Raw genomic sequence first — 16,364 nt, 5'->3', positions numbered from 1 at the left:
AACAGTGGATATCTGAGAATTTGTTGATGGATAAATGATATTGGGGTGGAGATGTACATGTATGAAAGGTAATCAATTCTGAGCAACAGTGAAAAGGTTTTACTACTGACCTTTATAACTAATACTGTGAATGTTTCTATACTTGATCTGAGCTCAAGGGGCAGGAGGCTCCCCTTGGCTAGTGGTATTTTCAGATATAAATAATATCATTGTTCTGAAGGACTGACTTGACTTCCTCTCACTGCAGGTGTCATGGACTGAATGCTTGCATTCCCTCAAAATTCATATGCTGAAGCCCAGATGCAAGCGTGCTAAGTCGCTTCAGTCACGTCCAACTCTTTGCGACCCCATGGACTCTAACCCTCCAGACTCCTCTGTCCATGGGGTTCTCCAGGCAAGAATACTGGAGTGGGATGCCATGCCTTCCTCCAGAAGATCCTCACGACTCAGGAGGTTGAACCTGTGGCTCCTGCACTGCAGGCGGATTCTTTACCACTGAGCCACCAGGGAAGCCCACTGAAGCCCTAACCCTCAATGGAACAGTATTTGGAGGTAGAAGGTGATCAGGGTTAGATGAAGCCTGAGGATTGGGCCTTTGTGATGGGATTAGTACTCTAATAGGAAGAGACACCAGAGCCCTCTCCCCACCATGTGAGGTCATCAAGAAAGCAGCAGTCTGCAAGCCAGAAGAGGGCCCTCACTAGAACCTGACCACACCACATCTTGATCGCAGACTTTGAGCCTCTAGAACTGTGAGAATTAAACTCCTGCTGCTTAAGCTACCCTGTCTGCACTATTTTGTCATGGCTGCAGAAGCAGGCTAAGACCTCAGGTAAGATGTCTAGAGTAGTTTGGGGACAGTAAGATCGCAGTCATCTGGACTTTGTCAAGCCATTCCCCAAGAAGAAAGCCAGAGGGGCCGCATATGGAGGTGGGAGGAGTGAGGAGCCTGAATCCCTCCTGAGTCTGAGGAGGGACTCACAGGACTCGCAGCTTCTCTGCCAGGAAGGAGGCATGTTCCTCAAATGGGACATGGGAGTTTGGGCTGGGGTCTGCTGTTTCACAGTGACAATAGATGAGGTGCAAAGAGCCTGGGGATGTCCCCTCATCCTCTTGGATGAGGCACAGGCAGAGCCCCTGGGGTCCCTCCCACTGTGGTCTCACCAGGAGCCCCACGGAAGAGGGGTAAATGAATGGAGAACACGAGGGAGCTTATAGGGGTCAGAGCTGAGGCCAACTCCAAGAAGAGCAAAGGGGGCTCCCCCAGGGTCAGGAGAAATCCTGGGGCCAAGCACACACGGTTCCCCTTCGGGGACCAGGGATTGGGGCCTTGAGAGCAGCTCCGGACAGACTCAGGCCCTCACCAGAGCAGGATGAGCGGGGTGCTGGAGGGGCTGAGATTCCCTCCCCCTCCCCACCCAGGTCCGGCCTCAGGATCCGCCAGCAGCGCTTCCTACCACTGGTCCCCGCAGCTTGGTTGAAAACCCGAGGAGGAGATCAGCCTGGGGCAGAACCAAGGATGACTGGTGGTAAGCTGTGCCAGCCTCAGAGCCACTGCGACCCAACAGCAGTGTCCTTAGGAGCACAGATCTGTGCTTGCAAAGCATCATGGATGCCAAGCAACTGTGGCTTCTGGTTTATTGGTTTATTGCTTTCCTGTGCACTTTAGGGGAGCTCCTTCAGGGAAACACCAACCTGCCACGGATGAAATAAAGGTGGAGGATCTCTGCCCAGGTGGGAGCCACTTTAATAAGTGCCTCAGAGGCTGATCCCAGGGAAAACAAGGCTCAGCGACTCAGGGTGCTGGTGGCCCTGGGAGACACAAATTCCGGGTCCCACGTGGAAGCTTCCTGGTGCCGAGCGTGATCCCACACCCTGGGATCCACTTCCTGGACAGGAAGTCCAGGCTAGGGCTGGTGCAGGGCTGGGTGATTCAGCACCTCCCTTTGTCACCAGGACACAGGTCCTTGCCCCCTGCTTGCCCTGCACCTCCCGTCAGGCTGGGAGCAGGATGTCTGCAGTAGATCCATAGCAACATCCCGAGGCCCCTCTTAGAAGCCAAGAACCGTTCACAGAAGCTGACTCTCCATGCTGGAAGATACTCCTCCTGTCTCATCAGCCAGAACCAGTCACTGCTAAGAGCATAGGGCCTCCTGTGGACTGAGTGCTCAGTCTTGAGGTCAGGGTGGCCTCCCTCTCCCTGCACCAAGCCCAGGTCAGTAAGAAGCAAGAGGGCCTGGACGTCTCTGGGAGCCATCAGCCTGTGGGGCCATCTCCCCAGCAAGGCTCTTCCCTGCCTGCCCTCTGAGACATCACCATGAGATGCTGCATTCACTCTCACTAGACCTTCACCCTCTCCATCACCACCCAGAACACTCATCCCAACATTCAGATCCACAAGTGATCTGGAGGGTAGAAAGCGGCCCCACTGCCCCTCTGAGGTGCCTGGGCTCACAGGTCAGCTGCATGCCCACAGGGCCTGGCCAGGCCACATGCTGGGGGAGCATAGGGCAAGACAAGACGGCCTGCTCCCAAAGACAAAGTCGCCTGGGTGAGGATGACCATGCGAACACAGGAATGGCCTGTGCTGGGGCCCAAGGAGGACCGTGGGGTCCACGTTTGTGGGGCCACTGGCTGAGCAGGGCCAGAAGAGTCCACACTGATAGTGGGTCCGCCAGGCAGTGGAAGGGTCCCCTCTTATTCTAGGAGCAGATGAGCCCTCAATCAGAAGCCAGCCTCTGGGGAAGGGCTGGTCTCCCCTCTGCAGGCCACTCGAAGACCCCAGCCCCCTCTGCCCGTGAACAGCAGCTACCGCAGGTCTGTCTGCACAGTGCCTCCCTCCACAGCTTCTTGCACAGCCAGACACCCTCTCTCCTCACCCTTCTCTCTTCCATTCACAGCTAGAATTAAGTGACTTCACAGAGGGGTGGGGATGAAAAAGTGCCATCCCCTTGACCCGAGAGTTTGGCTCCAGAACCCCCATTATACTAATCATCACCCAACTAACACCTTTGTCTTGGGCCACATACTCCTGGCAATACCGGTAAAACACGTGTGCCTTCCAGCAAAATGCACCATCACACCCTGTAAGTCTGCCAGCCGAGGGGCCTGCTTAAGTGTAGCTCAGTAAACACGTCCTTGTGGCCACATCAGTTCTGTCAAAGGTGCTCCATCGTGCCGACGGACAGGTGGACAAGCCACATTTCCCCTGACTCTCGGGCTGCTGGCCACTGGCTTCTTTCCATTGAATGAGACACTAAAGGCTCTGAGAGTAGCCAGCCCATGGGCTCCTCAGGCCACACCCAGCGCAGCACTTTGAACAGTGTCCCCTCTTACCTTCTCCATCTTCTAAGCGACCCAGAAGGTGGGACACTGACCTGCTTGGCTGGTGTATTTGTCTCCAGGGGCTGCCGTAACAAACTACCACAAAATGAGCAGCTTAAAACAACACAGTTTTATCCTTGAACAGCTCTGGAGGTCAAAAGCCTGACACTAAGGTGTCAGCAGTGCTGTGCACTCTGGAAAGGCTTGCGTCGCATCACTTCAATCCCTGCCTCTGCCCTCACATGACCGTCTGTCTCTGTATGTCCTCTTCTCTTCTTATAAGGACACCAGTCCCAGGATTTAGGACCCACCCCACCCCAGTAATCTGTATGCAGGTCAGGAAGCAACAGTTAGAACTGGACATGGAACAACAGACTGGTTCCAAATAGGAAAAGGAGTACATCAAGGCTGTATATTATCACCCTGCTTATTTAACTTATATGCAGAGTACATCATGAGAAACGCTGGACTGGAAGAAGCAAAAGCTGGAATCAAGATTGCCGGGAGAAATATCAATAACCTCAGATATGCAGATGACACCACCCTTATGGCAGAAAGTGAAGAGGAACTCAAAAGCCTCTTGATGAAAGTGAAAGAGGAGAGTGAAAAAGTTGGCTTAAAGCTCAACATTCAGAAAATGAAGATCATGGCATCCGGTCCCATCACTTCATGGGAAATAGATGGGGAAACAGTGGAAACAGTGTCAGACTTCATTTTTTTGGGCTCCAAAATCACTGCAGATGGTGACTGCAGCCATGAAATTAAAAGACACTTACTCCTTGGAAGGAAAGTTATGACCAGCCTAGACAGCATATTCAAAAGCAGAGACATTACTTTGCCAACAAAGGTCCGTCTAGTCAAGGCTATGGTTTTTCCTGTGGTCATGTATGGATGTGAGAGTTGGACTGTGAAGAAGGCTGAGCGCCGAAGAATTGATGCTTTTGAACTGTGGTGTTGGAGAAGACTCTTGAGAGTCCCTTGGACTGCAAGGAGATCCAACCCGTCCATTCTGAAGGAGATCAGCCCTGGGATTTCTTTGGAGGGAATGATGCTGAAGCTGAAACTCCCGTACTTTGGCCACCTCATGGGAAGAGTTGACTCATTGGAAAAGACTCTGATGCTGGGAGGGATTGGGGGCAGGAGGAAAAGGGGACAACAGAGGATGAGATGGCTGGATGGCATCACTGACTCGATAGACGTGAGTCTGAGTGAACTCCAGGAGTTGGTGATGGACAGGGAGGCCTGGCATGCTGCGATTCATGGGGTCGCAAAGAGTCGGACACGACTGAGCGACTGAACTGAACTGAACTGAACCACCCCAGTAAGACCTCACTTTAACTTGATTAAAGCTGCAAAGACCCTATTCCCAAATAAGATCTCATTCACAGGTCCCTGGAGTTAGGACTTGGACATATGGGGGCACAAAATAACACACAGCATAGGTCTCTCCTGGAAGGTCAAGGGTGGATGGGCACACAGTGCCAGGCCTGTCTCCCGACCTCCATCACCTGATGCCAGCCAGCCTCTGCTCCAGTGCCCCAGGGTGGAGTCCTGACAGCCTCCTGAGTCCTGCTGATGTTCACATCTCTCAGAACCAAACTCTGTCTCCCGAGAGCTTGCACCCACACATCCTTTTTCTGCCTTTGAACACAAAGGGACAAACCTACTTCCTCCTCCACATGACAGACCTTTGAATAATTAGAGCATGGCAGCAGGCCCACCCCCACCCACCCTGCCTCTCCAAGGCTCCTGGTGGCTTCAAGGGCCCACCTGTCATATGCACGCCCCTCCTCCACACCCAAGCTAAGCGAGCCCCACTGGCCACCATCTTTTCCTAAAACAAGATACAGAACTGGCCACAAACGTCCCAGGGAGATGCCCCTCCCCAAACACGAACAGGGTGCTGCAGGCACAAAGCTGGGGGTGTTAGGGAGGGAAGGTGCAGGGACTCAAGACCCTGGCTGAGGGAGTAGGATGGTACCGTGACAGCCCCTCACCCTAGGTCGGGCTCTGGGGCTGTGATTCGCCTATTCTGCAAACACAAGCCCCCCCTCTCCCCGCCGCTGCGGGAGACAGATGGGAGAAGAGCTGGTCCCAGCCAGTCTGTCAGCAAAATCTGTGCCATCATATAAAGACTTCTCTCCCAGAGGCTGATAGCTCCCTGATCGCAGGTAGGATCTGTGTATGTGCCTGGAGCTTGACAAAGTCTTGTTGAATGAATGAATGAGTTAATGGCTGCAGTGAACTGGGGGAACTGGAGGCTTCTTGTCTCTCCTGCTCCACCCTGCAGCCCCCGAGGCAACTCGCTGCAGAGTCACATGGTCAACGCGGCTCTTGGGGAGATTCCACGGTCAGAGCAGGACACCCTCCGTGCTGCCTCCTCCCAAGGCCCAGTTTCCTCCTCTGGAGCAGAGCTTTCTGTGTGTGCAGAGAAAGCAGGATAATAAAGGGAGGTGGGGTTTTTAAAGCTATCCAGGGCTGCCCATTGTTTTGGGGGGCAACACCAGGGCAGTGAAGCACTAACAGAGGCTCTCAAGGCACACATGGTTCCTTTAAACCCAGGAATTTCAGACAACCAAGATCAGCAGACCTTAGGCACCCGGAGGGGGTTGGAGGTCTACCATTAGACCCAGAAGGTCACTGCCAAGAGAAGTTCAGGTCTAAGGCTTCAAGATCAGGTGATGGCTTAACACAGCTGGTCCAGAAGCAACTCCAAGACAGCATATAATAGTCAAAGTCTGAGAGTGGCCCATATGTAAAGAGCACCCCAGAACAAATGAAAAAGAAAATTCTCCATGGACACACAGATAAAGCACATGAACAGATAGTTCACAGAAGTCAAATGCAAATAAATAATAAACAGAAAAAATATAATCAACCTTCCTAGAGTTGAGGAAAGGTAAGTTTAAATGCTATTTTGTACCCTTAGACTGGCAAATATTTTAAGAAATAATAATAACTGATACTAGGATGGGTGTAGGATAAAGAATTCTCACACGGTATGGTGAATTCTGTATATACTTTCAAATTTGTAAAGCAGTCCGGCTCTAGTTATTAAAACTTAAGATATACATGCCCTTGGCCCCAATAATTCTTCTTCAGGGATTTTCTCCAAAAAAGCAGAAAGTGCCAGGAAAATACATAGCACATGAAAATGACATATGTGCATCTATGCACACGAGTTGGTCAGCATGAGCAAGGGGGGTATTTTGGGAGGGGACACTTCCAGCTAGTAGCAGAGGTCAGAGGTCACCCCAGAGAGCTGGATTTGGGAAGCAGTAAGCGAGACTAATCACTTCACTTTAGACACTTCTGTCTTAGCAGACCTAATACAATAAATAAATAATGACTTTATAACTCATGTGAGTGCATTTTTTAAGTGACTAAGGCAATGATTTCAAAATGAAGCTTTCTTTTTTTCTACTTCCTCTGCTGTTAAGGGTGGGGTTGCCAGATTTAGCAAATAAAAACACAGGATCCTTGGATACATGTGTGAATTTCAGATAAACAACATTTAAAAAAATATAGGTATGTCCCATGCAATATTTGGCACATACTTATACAAAAAAATTCTTTGTTGTTCATCTGAAATTCAAATTTAACTGGGCATCCCGGGTTTTATCTGGCAACTCTAGTTACAGGGGGAGGGAAACGAAACGAAAGATCTCTGCAACTCTAATTTAAATTCTTTTCTTCCAGCTCCCCCTGAAAACCTGTCACAGCCATGATGATGTTTTTTTTTTTTCCTCCCAGTGATCACAAGCACGCACATGCACACACGCACACACACTCACATGTTTTGATCATCACTCGTCACCCTCCAAAAGAACATTCTCTGACTGGCACACACTGATGTTCTGCACGGTTCCTACTTGAGAGTCAGGATGTCACATCAAAGCTCCTAGAGCAGCGTCTGGGCCTTTCCCATTCTGTGCCCAAGCCCAGCAGGGCCGGGCACACGGAAAACCGTCAGCAAACTGGGGGAGACCAGTTAACGGAGGATCAGGTGTGCCCTGGAGGAAGGATGGTGCCCCAGCTTCCTGCCCATTGCTTTGCCAGGTCACGCCTTTGACAAATTCTTAGCCATGGCGGGCATCAGAGCCTGCTCAAGCTGCCCGGTGTGCCTTCTGTCCCCCTCTCTCCCAGCACTCAGCACACAATGCATGAACTTCATACAGAGTGGCCTAAGTCACTGCTTCCAAAGGTCATGTTTGCATCTCATTTCATGTTATGCACTTGCTGTCATGGCGAGGAAACCCAGGACTGAGGATGGGGAGGCTGGAGCCAGGGTGACCTTGACCAGGTTATAGGCTGCTCAGACTCCTCACCTGTACAAGCAGAGGTTGGGCGGATGTTCTTGAAGGGATTTCTAAGGCTTTCTGTGCTTAAGGTCAGGAGTGTCTTCAACCTGCCTACTCCAGGGTATGCCACTCACCCACCCTCACCCAAAGCAGAGAATGTGACCACTGGCTACGGAAAAGTCCTCGGCCCTCTCCTTGAGGCCCAGACAGCTCTGCGGGCCCAGGAATCCCCTGCTGGAATCGCTGCTTAACCCACTGTCCATCGTGTCGAGTTGCGGAAGCTGCAGACGCGACATTAGCATTACAACCCACACTGATCTTTGTCAATTACGCTCCAGTATTTGAGCTCTAACCAGCTTTAAATTGAATCAGGACAAAATCATCAGAATAAAAAGAGCCCAAGCCCCAGCCTTTCAATTCCAGCACTGGAAAAAAAAAGTTATACATTTCATAATGGCCTTCTACCCCATAATGAACAGGAAAAATAAATTAGATTCCAAGCTAAGGGTATATTTATGCAATTTCATTATGTGCCCATGAGCAAGCCTGGTTTTCACCAAGATAAAAATGAGCTCTCAGAAACACTCGCACTAAATAAATGGAGTGATTTAACAGCTTAACGGAGAGCGTGGAGGAGGGACTGAAGGACAATGTCAAAAATGGAAAATAAAAATAAGAGGGACATCCGACGTGCCTCCTGTCTATGTGCCCCACGCCCGAGGCGCCGCATCTGAGTGGCCCTCTGGGCAGCATCTCTATTCTTAGAGGCCTGGGCGACCAAGGCCAGGATGGGCGGAGGGAACATGGATTCTCCCGTGTTCTGCACACCGATCAGCAGAACATCCACCCCCGTGTCCCAGGCTCAGGGGTCAGTTCTTCAGAGTCCACACCCGCTTCCAGAGATGACCTCGCTCAGCTAGCTTCTGCAGTAAAACTCCGGGCTGTCCTAGCCCTTCTGGTCCTCATCACTAACCTTCTTCCTTCTTTTCCAAAAGTTCCTCTTGGTTCTTTTGCTCCTGTGTCAGGGTTAGCTGACGCTCCTGTGGCCCCAGCTTTAGGGCACCTCCACGCCCACAGGTTCTCTTCCAGGGTCCCTGGGCACCGGGTGCCCAGCCTTCACGTTAGCACTTCTTTTGTCCAGAAATGAAAACAAGTTCTCTGCCGCCTTTTGAACTCTCTAAGCGTGTGGTTTCTTTCTTTTCTTCCCAGTACATTGTTTACCGTGTGATGCTCTGGAACCTCGGTGTGAGAGGCGTTGTGTAAGCGTGTCTCACAGTTGTTGTGAAGGTTGACAAAATAAGGCATTTATTTTTACTCTTTTAATGCATATTTACAAAGCTGAAGGGTGTCCCCCGAAAATCCCAGTGGTGTGTAGCTGGGGAAAACTTGGAGTGAGCCAGCTCTGGGACCTCTCTCAAAGGCAGCGCGGCTGACTTCCGGAGGCACCCTTTCCAGCCTCGCTGAGGGGCTCCCTGGTGCTGTCAACAAGGGGGAAGAAAAGGTCATCGACTCCTGGAATCTCAGTCCCGGGGCACCTTCCGCGGGAATCTCCCTCTTCACAGGTAAGGATACCAAGGCTCTGAGAGACCAGAGAGGGATCCCAGCTCATCCGTGTGGGAGGGGGTCTTCCATCAGCCCGCCCCACAGAAATATCATGCCAAGCACATGGATCATTACTTGGTCTAGCAGTCACATTAAAATTTCCCCAAAAATGGTGAAATTAATTTCAAGAATGTATTTCACGTAACCCAATATATTCAAAGTATTGTCATGTCAATATGCATTCCACATAAGAAATTACACATGCAATGGTTCACATGCTTTGTCAGAGTACTGCGTTTTGAAATCCTGCCTGCATTTTATGTCCACAGCTCATCTCTACCCGAACAGGCCACTGGCTGGCGGCCCCCATCTCGGGCGAGGACAGCACAGAACTTCTTCACATCACCATCTCACTTACAAACAGCTCCAAGCCTAAAAGACAACCAGGCAGGTTCAGGCAACTGCCAACTGGTACAGGGAAATACAGCCAGCGCTCAGAAAGGCATGTGTACAACCTTCGCCATTAGTGATTTTTCCAAAATCGCCATGAGACCTTAATGAAGAACCACCACCACCACGACTCCTCAAGTATCTTCTGTGTCAGGAACAAAGGACTCTGCAGGTGACATATGGGCGCATCCTCTGGATAGCGCTGAGAGGCAAGTACTGTCATCGCTGTGACGTCCCATCAATAGCAGAGGCTGAGTAGGGGCTGCCGCAAAATCACAGTGAGTCAACAGGTGTCAGGGAGCTGCAACGTTGACGTTTATCAGCCTCTGAGGGCAGAATCTCCCCTCCTGACAGGAATCCACTTAGAACCAAACAGGCACCAGATACCCCTACTTCTCACTCCTGGCAGCAATCAGCTACTCAACATGGGGCAATACCAAGACCCTCCTGCTTTGACGCGTTCCTTCCTTTCCCAAGGCCTCCAAGGGGAAGAAATAAACAAGCAGACAGATAAATACCAACCACCGAAGATAAATACCAATGAAGGAAGATGAGACGAGCTCTGAAGATTAAGCATGCCAAGCTGGAGCCAGCCTCGTGGTCTTAGGTGCCAAGCCCATCGGCTCATTAGTGTAGACGGAGCTGGAGTTCCACAGCCTAGAGTGATTCCTGGCTCCTGCCCAGTGAAAATGCAGAGTGAGTGGATGACCAGCAAAGACACAACCAATGTCCAGAGAAGGGTGCACGGACAGATGGGGGCACCAAGAAGTCTGCTGAAGACACCGAGGGACAGAGGGACTCGAACACCCTCCCTGACCCCTGCCCCCAGCTCCTTCCACACCTGTGAAGGTTGGGGTTGAGTCCACAGGGGCGGGCTGTCATCCCCATAGCTGCCCCATGAGCAAGTTTGAGGAAGCTGTGTTAGCTGGCGGCTGGCTGGCAGTGGTGCCTAGACCCAACCCCAGCCACTCGCCATTTCGGCAACGCCTGCTCAGGTTTTTGTCTCTCCTTGTGGGTCAGGTGGGGCCCTACCTGTACGAGGAGAGAGCATCAGCGTCAGCCCCTGGGATGCTATAAGGATCAGGGTGCGTTCTGCTCTGTGGTCACGTGGTGGTGGCTGGTGTGGGGGCAGGAGGCCTCGAGGACACGTGGGAAAGGAGGGGGTCTCTCCTCTGTGGCTGGGGAGCTGATGTGGAGAAAGAAGCGAACAGCAGAGAGGGAAGGGCAAAAGCAGAGAGGGCGCAGGGCCTCCCCAAGCTTCAAGGAGTTTGCTCCTCCCACTGGAGCTCCTCCACCCTCCAGGCCTCCCCACTGCCCGCCGCCCTGACACCCTGAGAACCACCTGCAGGCACTGCACCTGCCACAGTGCAGCCACCAGGCCCCCAGCAGACAGCACCTGGCTGCCTTCCTCGATGGCCCGGGGAAGGGTGTCCGCCTGCCCCTGTCGGCGTCCCCAAGCCACCCACTCTGTGCTCTTACATAACTCGGGTCCTTCCCCACCCACGAGCAGTGCCGTCCTCCAAGTCCCCCCACCTTCTAGACACGGGGGTGTAACATCTGCTCGCACTGCTCCTCTCCAAGAGAACACCGTCCCCCACACACCGCACCCCAAACTCAAACACTGCCACCCTTCCCCAAAGCCGCAAGGGATAAAAAATAACATAAAATAAAAACATGCTACCACTGCCACCCACCACATCATTAAGGGCAAAAAAAAAAAAAAAAGTCTTCTACAAATAAAACTCTTTCCTTCTTGTTCTAGAAAAACAGTAACGAATCGGGGGGTGGGGGTGGCGGGAACGCAGGGAGGGAGCAGACGAGAGCTGCTCTGCCTTTTCATCTCCATTGCTGAAATCATCTTTGATATTTCTTATTTTTAAAAAAGAAAGAGAGAATTCCACAGAGGTGCAAGAGCAGGCTCTCAGTACTCCTACCACAAGCATTCATGTGGGCAAGGGTATTAAAATTCAGCACCAGAAAGCCGCATCCAGGGGGTCCCAGTTTCCCCTGACCTCATCTTGCTCCCCTCCCTGCAAAGGAGTGCGTCCAGTGGAACAGAGGAGGGGGCATGTTTGGTTTCAGATCAAGAGGCCAAGATCTGCACTGCTGAAACCTTGGCAAGATGGGGAGCACCAAGCAGGCTGGGAGCTGTCCTGAGCCTCCACACACATCCAGGCAACCCCCACCTCAACCTCGAGGCAGAGGAACCCAGGTCCCGTGTCCTTCCAGCCAGCCGAGTGCTTAATGGCTTGATGCCTGCCTGCCCTTCCAAACTCTTCCATGAAAGCAAGAGCTGCTGCTGCTGCTGCTAAGTCGCTTTCAGTCGTGTCCAACTCTGTGCGACCCCATAGATGGCAGCCCACCAGGCTCTGCCGTCCCTGGGATTCTCCAGGCAAGAACAATGGAGTGGGTTGCCATTTCCTTCTCCAATGCATGAAAGTGAAAAGTGAAAGTGAAGTCACTCAGTCATGTCCGACTCTTTGCGACCCCATGGACTGCAGCCTACCAGGCTCCTCCGCCCATGGGATTTTCCAGGCAAGAGTACTGGAGTGGGGTGCCATGGGAAATCTGTAATTTTCCCCCAGGAGATGCTGTCTAATACACTTCCCATTATCCAATTCAGCCTCACTGTGGAGACCGTGGATCCCCTTTCTGTGTGTTCTCAGCTGCTCCATGTCCTCACCACCCTGGTCTGGATGCCCCCACCCAGCTGTAGCCAAGAGTCCCTCTGGTTCATTGTCTGGGAGCAAAGTCACCTCCCTTTTCAGTCACCCAGTTCATTGCACTGTCTTTGGGAGATCTTTGTGGGCATGGAAGCCTCCCCCTTGATTATTCCTATGTAGCTAACTGTGTGTGTGCACACATGAGTGTATACTACACACAAAAGCCATCATGTTACAATCTAGATAAATCCCAAATGTGTGGGATACAATTTACAGATGTGCATGATGACATATTTAAAGAAAATCACCTTCAAGAGGTTTACAGGGGGCCCAGGAAGGTCACAGCTGCAGTCTGGATCTCAGGGAGTCCTTATCTCCCCGGAAGTACATTCCAACTTGTTGCCACTCCTGAGCCATGAGTGTGTGGCAGGAGAGAGTCCAAACCCCAGGCTTCTTTCCGGCTGAAACGGAGGGATCCAACCCTAGAAAGCTGTGTTTCTGCAGGACCTATTTGGTGTTTCACAGTCTCCCCCTTTCAGTCACCAGGATAGACCAACGACCTTCATCAGGTGAAGTGTTGTCATCAAGGTCCCAACAACTGCCAGCATGGTCCCGTCGCACACTGAGCTCCTCTAGTCTCTGCTCCAAGCCCTCGATTCCCAGCACCCAAAGAGCAAGCTCCCTAAAGACGGATGACTGATGGCTTGTTCGAGCAGGTACACCAAGAGCAGGGCATCCCTTGGTTCCTCCCGCCTGCTGGTGCTCCCAGCTGCCCTGTCCTCATAGCTAAGGTTCACTTCATGGCAGGCAACCTGCTCAGGGCTAAGAATGGAAGCTGGATGCTAGGCAGTGCCTTCCCACCAGGGAGACCCTCACAGGCCAACCCTTGTGATGGAGAACCACAAAGAATGATGACAAAACAGGAAAAGGAGTGTTCCTGCGGCCTAGTGGCTCAGAAGTTACAGAATCTGGAGGGTCCACATCATTCCTTTTCTCTTTTCTATTAAAAATCTGCTGCTTGGGGAAGGGAGTCAGAGAGGACCAAGCATGCAAGACTCATAGGAGGAAGTCCACAGACAGGCTCTCTCACTTTCTCTCTACTCGGAATGGGGGTCCACTTGCCAAAACAAATCTGGAGCACAGGCAGGAAATGTTCATTTTCAGAGAACATCCATGTGGTGAAAAACAGGAGACATCCTTTTTATTCCGGTCAAGCAGCTGTTTGTCCAGCGCTGACAGCATGCATGAGGCCCACAAAGGAAGGCAAAGGAGAGATGGGCTAGGAGGCTCCACGGGGGGCTCGGTGGACAGCAGAGAGGGATGGAGGTGCTCCACCATGGTGCTCCTCCAGAACAGGCCTAAGTGCCCGGCTATACCCAAATATGCCCACCCTCACCCACAGATCCCCCTCTCTCTCCCTCTTTCTCCCAAAAAAGAACCAGCTTGCATTTGAGATTCCCAGAGCTCAGAAGTCCAAGCAAGCATTTTTCCTGGGGTGGGGAGGGGTAGTGGAGAGCAGTGGCTCCCTTCCCTCTCCAAAGGGCTGGCGCAGCCCTGTGACATGGCTCTATCACCACCCCAAAGCTATGGGTGTGCCCAGGATAGTGGTACAGACAAATCCAAAAAAAATGTGCTGGTTAAGTAGCACTAGCTGCTAGAGAAGGGGCCTGGTTGGATCCACTCCCCATCCCTGGGCTCATGTGGTCCCCAGGAAGCCCCTTCAGCTCTCTGGGCCTCCATCCTCCTCTGTGAAGTTGGGGACACCCAGCTTCTTCAGCATGGCACTGTGCTTCCACAGGACCCCTCTACACCTGAGAATGTTCACATCTGCAGCTTTCATACATCTTTGGGCATCTCTTCATCCCAATGCCCTGGCACGCAGTTGGTGCTCAATAAATATTTGTGAAATGAATATAGAAATGCTTCCTTGTTGCATTTCATTTTATCCTCATAAAAACCCTGTGAGCTAGCAAGAGGCCTCATTAGCCTACTGGGGACAATCATCATTGTTGCAGGAACGGATGCAGTTGACTGTAGGAACTCTGTGTTTACATGATTTCACTTCTTTCTTTCCTCCAGGCCATGAGGTGGTATGATTATTACTGATGTTTTGCAGATGGAAAAACTGAGGCTTGGGATGGGGAGATGCACTGTCTGAGGTTCCTTGTCTCCAGATCGGAACAGATGCCTATTTCAACCAGGCCAGTTTTTACCTACTTTCCACGAAGGCTAAGGGAAGGCTGCTGGTGAGCAAGAGAAAACAAAGCCTCAGGTTTTCACCAGGGTCTCTGGGTTCTACCAAGCAGGAGTGCATCTTATTTAAAGACTCCTAAGGGAGGCCCTGGAATGACATGAGGGTGGACGGGGCTCAACCTCCAGGTGGGAACTTGCGATGCAGGAGCATAGCTGTCGAACTGGCTGTCGCCCACTCCTCCAGGGCAGGGGGAGTCCTGCACAGCCCCAGGACTGAGCAGATGGTTCCTCCCTTTTCCACTGCAGACAGGCAGGGACACAGCTCAATAGAAGTCCAGCCAACTGCAGCTTGGAGGCAAGCAGAGCTCAGGTTTCATGGAGACTTGAGAATGATCTATCTGACACCAGTGGATTATCTAACCAGAAGACTCTTTAAGGAGATCACGCAATGGTTTGTGTCTGTGTTGAGATGGGGCAGTAAATGCAGCCTGCAACCCAGAGGGAGGCTTTGGGGGCCACCCCAGGAAGATGAGGGGGGCTTGGCAGAGCAGCCCTGTGGCTTTCCTATGGCACTGAGGGACAGGGAGCCCCTAGGAGAGGATGAGGCAGAGAAATGAAAGAGAAAGCAGGTTCCTGCTTGCATTTCACATCCCTGTCCCTCAGGAGGGAGAGGAAGGGAGAGGAGACAACATGAATATTCCTTCACCACGTGGCCCAATATCACAGCTGAGAAGGCCCCACAGCTGTGGGCACAAGCCTCTGCCTGGCAGGGCTAACTTTAAAAATAAGAAGAGTTGAATCATCATAAAAAGTAAGAATTTTCCAGGCTCAGAGACATGACAGATGAAGCAGTTTACCTAAAAAGCCCTAGTGTTCTGGGAAGAACACACACACACACATACAAAACCCCAAAACTGTGGAAAACCAGCCTCCACAGCAAAATGAAGACATATTGACTCTCCCTACTGGGTACCCCCTGAGAGCTCTTGGGTACTCCCCCAACAAATCCTTCCTTTATCTCTATCTTCTGTGCTCTACACTAGGAAAAGTCTACATCAGAAGAACAGGTCAGAGACAGGCCAGGGCCTAGTCAGGCTTAATGATCCTGAATACCCCACAGAGTGCTTAGAATGAAGGGGTCCGGAACCAGGAAGACAAGAATGTCAGAGAGCAGAAGCATCTCTGCACCAGAAGCATCACCATGGAAGCTTGAACAGTAGGACAAACTCTCATAAAAGGGGTGACTTCATGGAGCCCTGCCTCTTCCATAGGAGTCAGCTCATGACCCAGTGGAGAAATGAGGACTGATGGAAGTGAGTGGATATGATGCAAGGAGAGCTAAACTAAAAGAGTAAAACAGGGTCCCAGAGATCAGGGGAGAGAGTTCCAAATGCAAGTCCATGTGCTTACTGCAGGGAAGCATGGCGTATATTTGTCCAGCACCCAGCTTGGAGCTGAAGACTTCGTATTTATTGAAGCAGCGCTACATGTCAACATCACCTGTAGAATGACTGAGTGACTAAGTGGATGGATGGATGCTCAGGCCAGACTCACAGATGGAGAGGTGGATGATGCTCTATTGACATCAAAGGAAGCAAATGGAGCTCAGAATCCAGAGTACTGAGAACATGACTTTGTAATTCAGAAGTTCTCAAAATCTAGCACCTGGTATTCTAGATCAGTGCTGCCCATTAGAACTTTCTGGAATGGTGACTCCAATATGCTGACCATGAGTCATATGTAGTTACTGAGAACTTGAAATGTGGCTAGTTCAACCGAGCAATCGAATTTTCGGTTTTACATAAATAGTCACAGGCAGCTCATAGCTACTATAGTGGACAGCACTGTTCTAGTGTTTCCCAACACACCTTTGCATGTAATGATCCTCTTC

The 16,364-nt window shown here is 51.4% G+C and overlaps 1 protein-coding gene and 1 pseudogene across 11 annotated transcripts in view; one reads left to right on the top strand and one right to left on the bottom strand.

Moving 5' to 3' along the window:
- RBFOX3 (RNA binding fox-1 homolog 3) overlaps window positions 1-16,364 on the bottom strand; it is a 441,600-nt gene that overhangs the window by 379,260 nt on the left and 45,976 nt on the right. The window lies entirely within an intron of this gene.
- On the top strand, window positions 81-156 carry LOC113878667 (annotated as a pseudogene).

The sequence above is a fragment of the Bos indicus x Bos taurus genome, chromosome 19, assembly GCF_003369695.1.
Source record: "Bos indicus x Bos taurus breed Angus x Brahman F1 hybrid chromosome 19, Bos_hybrid_MaternalHap_v2.0, whole genome shotgun sequence".
In the NCBI taxonomy this organism is placed as follows: domain Eukaryota; kingdom Metazoa; phylum Chordata; class Mammalia; order Artiodactyla; family Bovidae; genus Bos; species Bos indicus x Bos taurus.
Note: the sequence above shows the minus strand (reverse complement) of the source record. Positions and strands in the feature narration are given on the sequence as shown.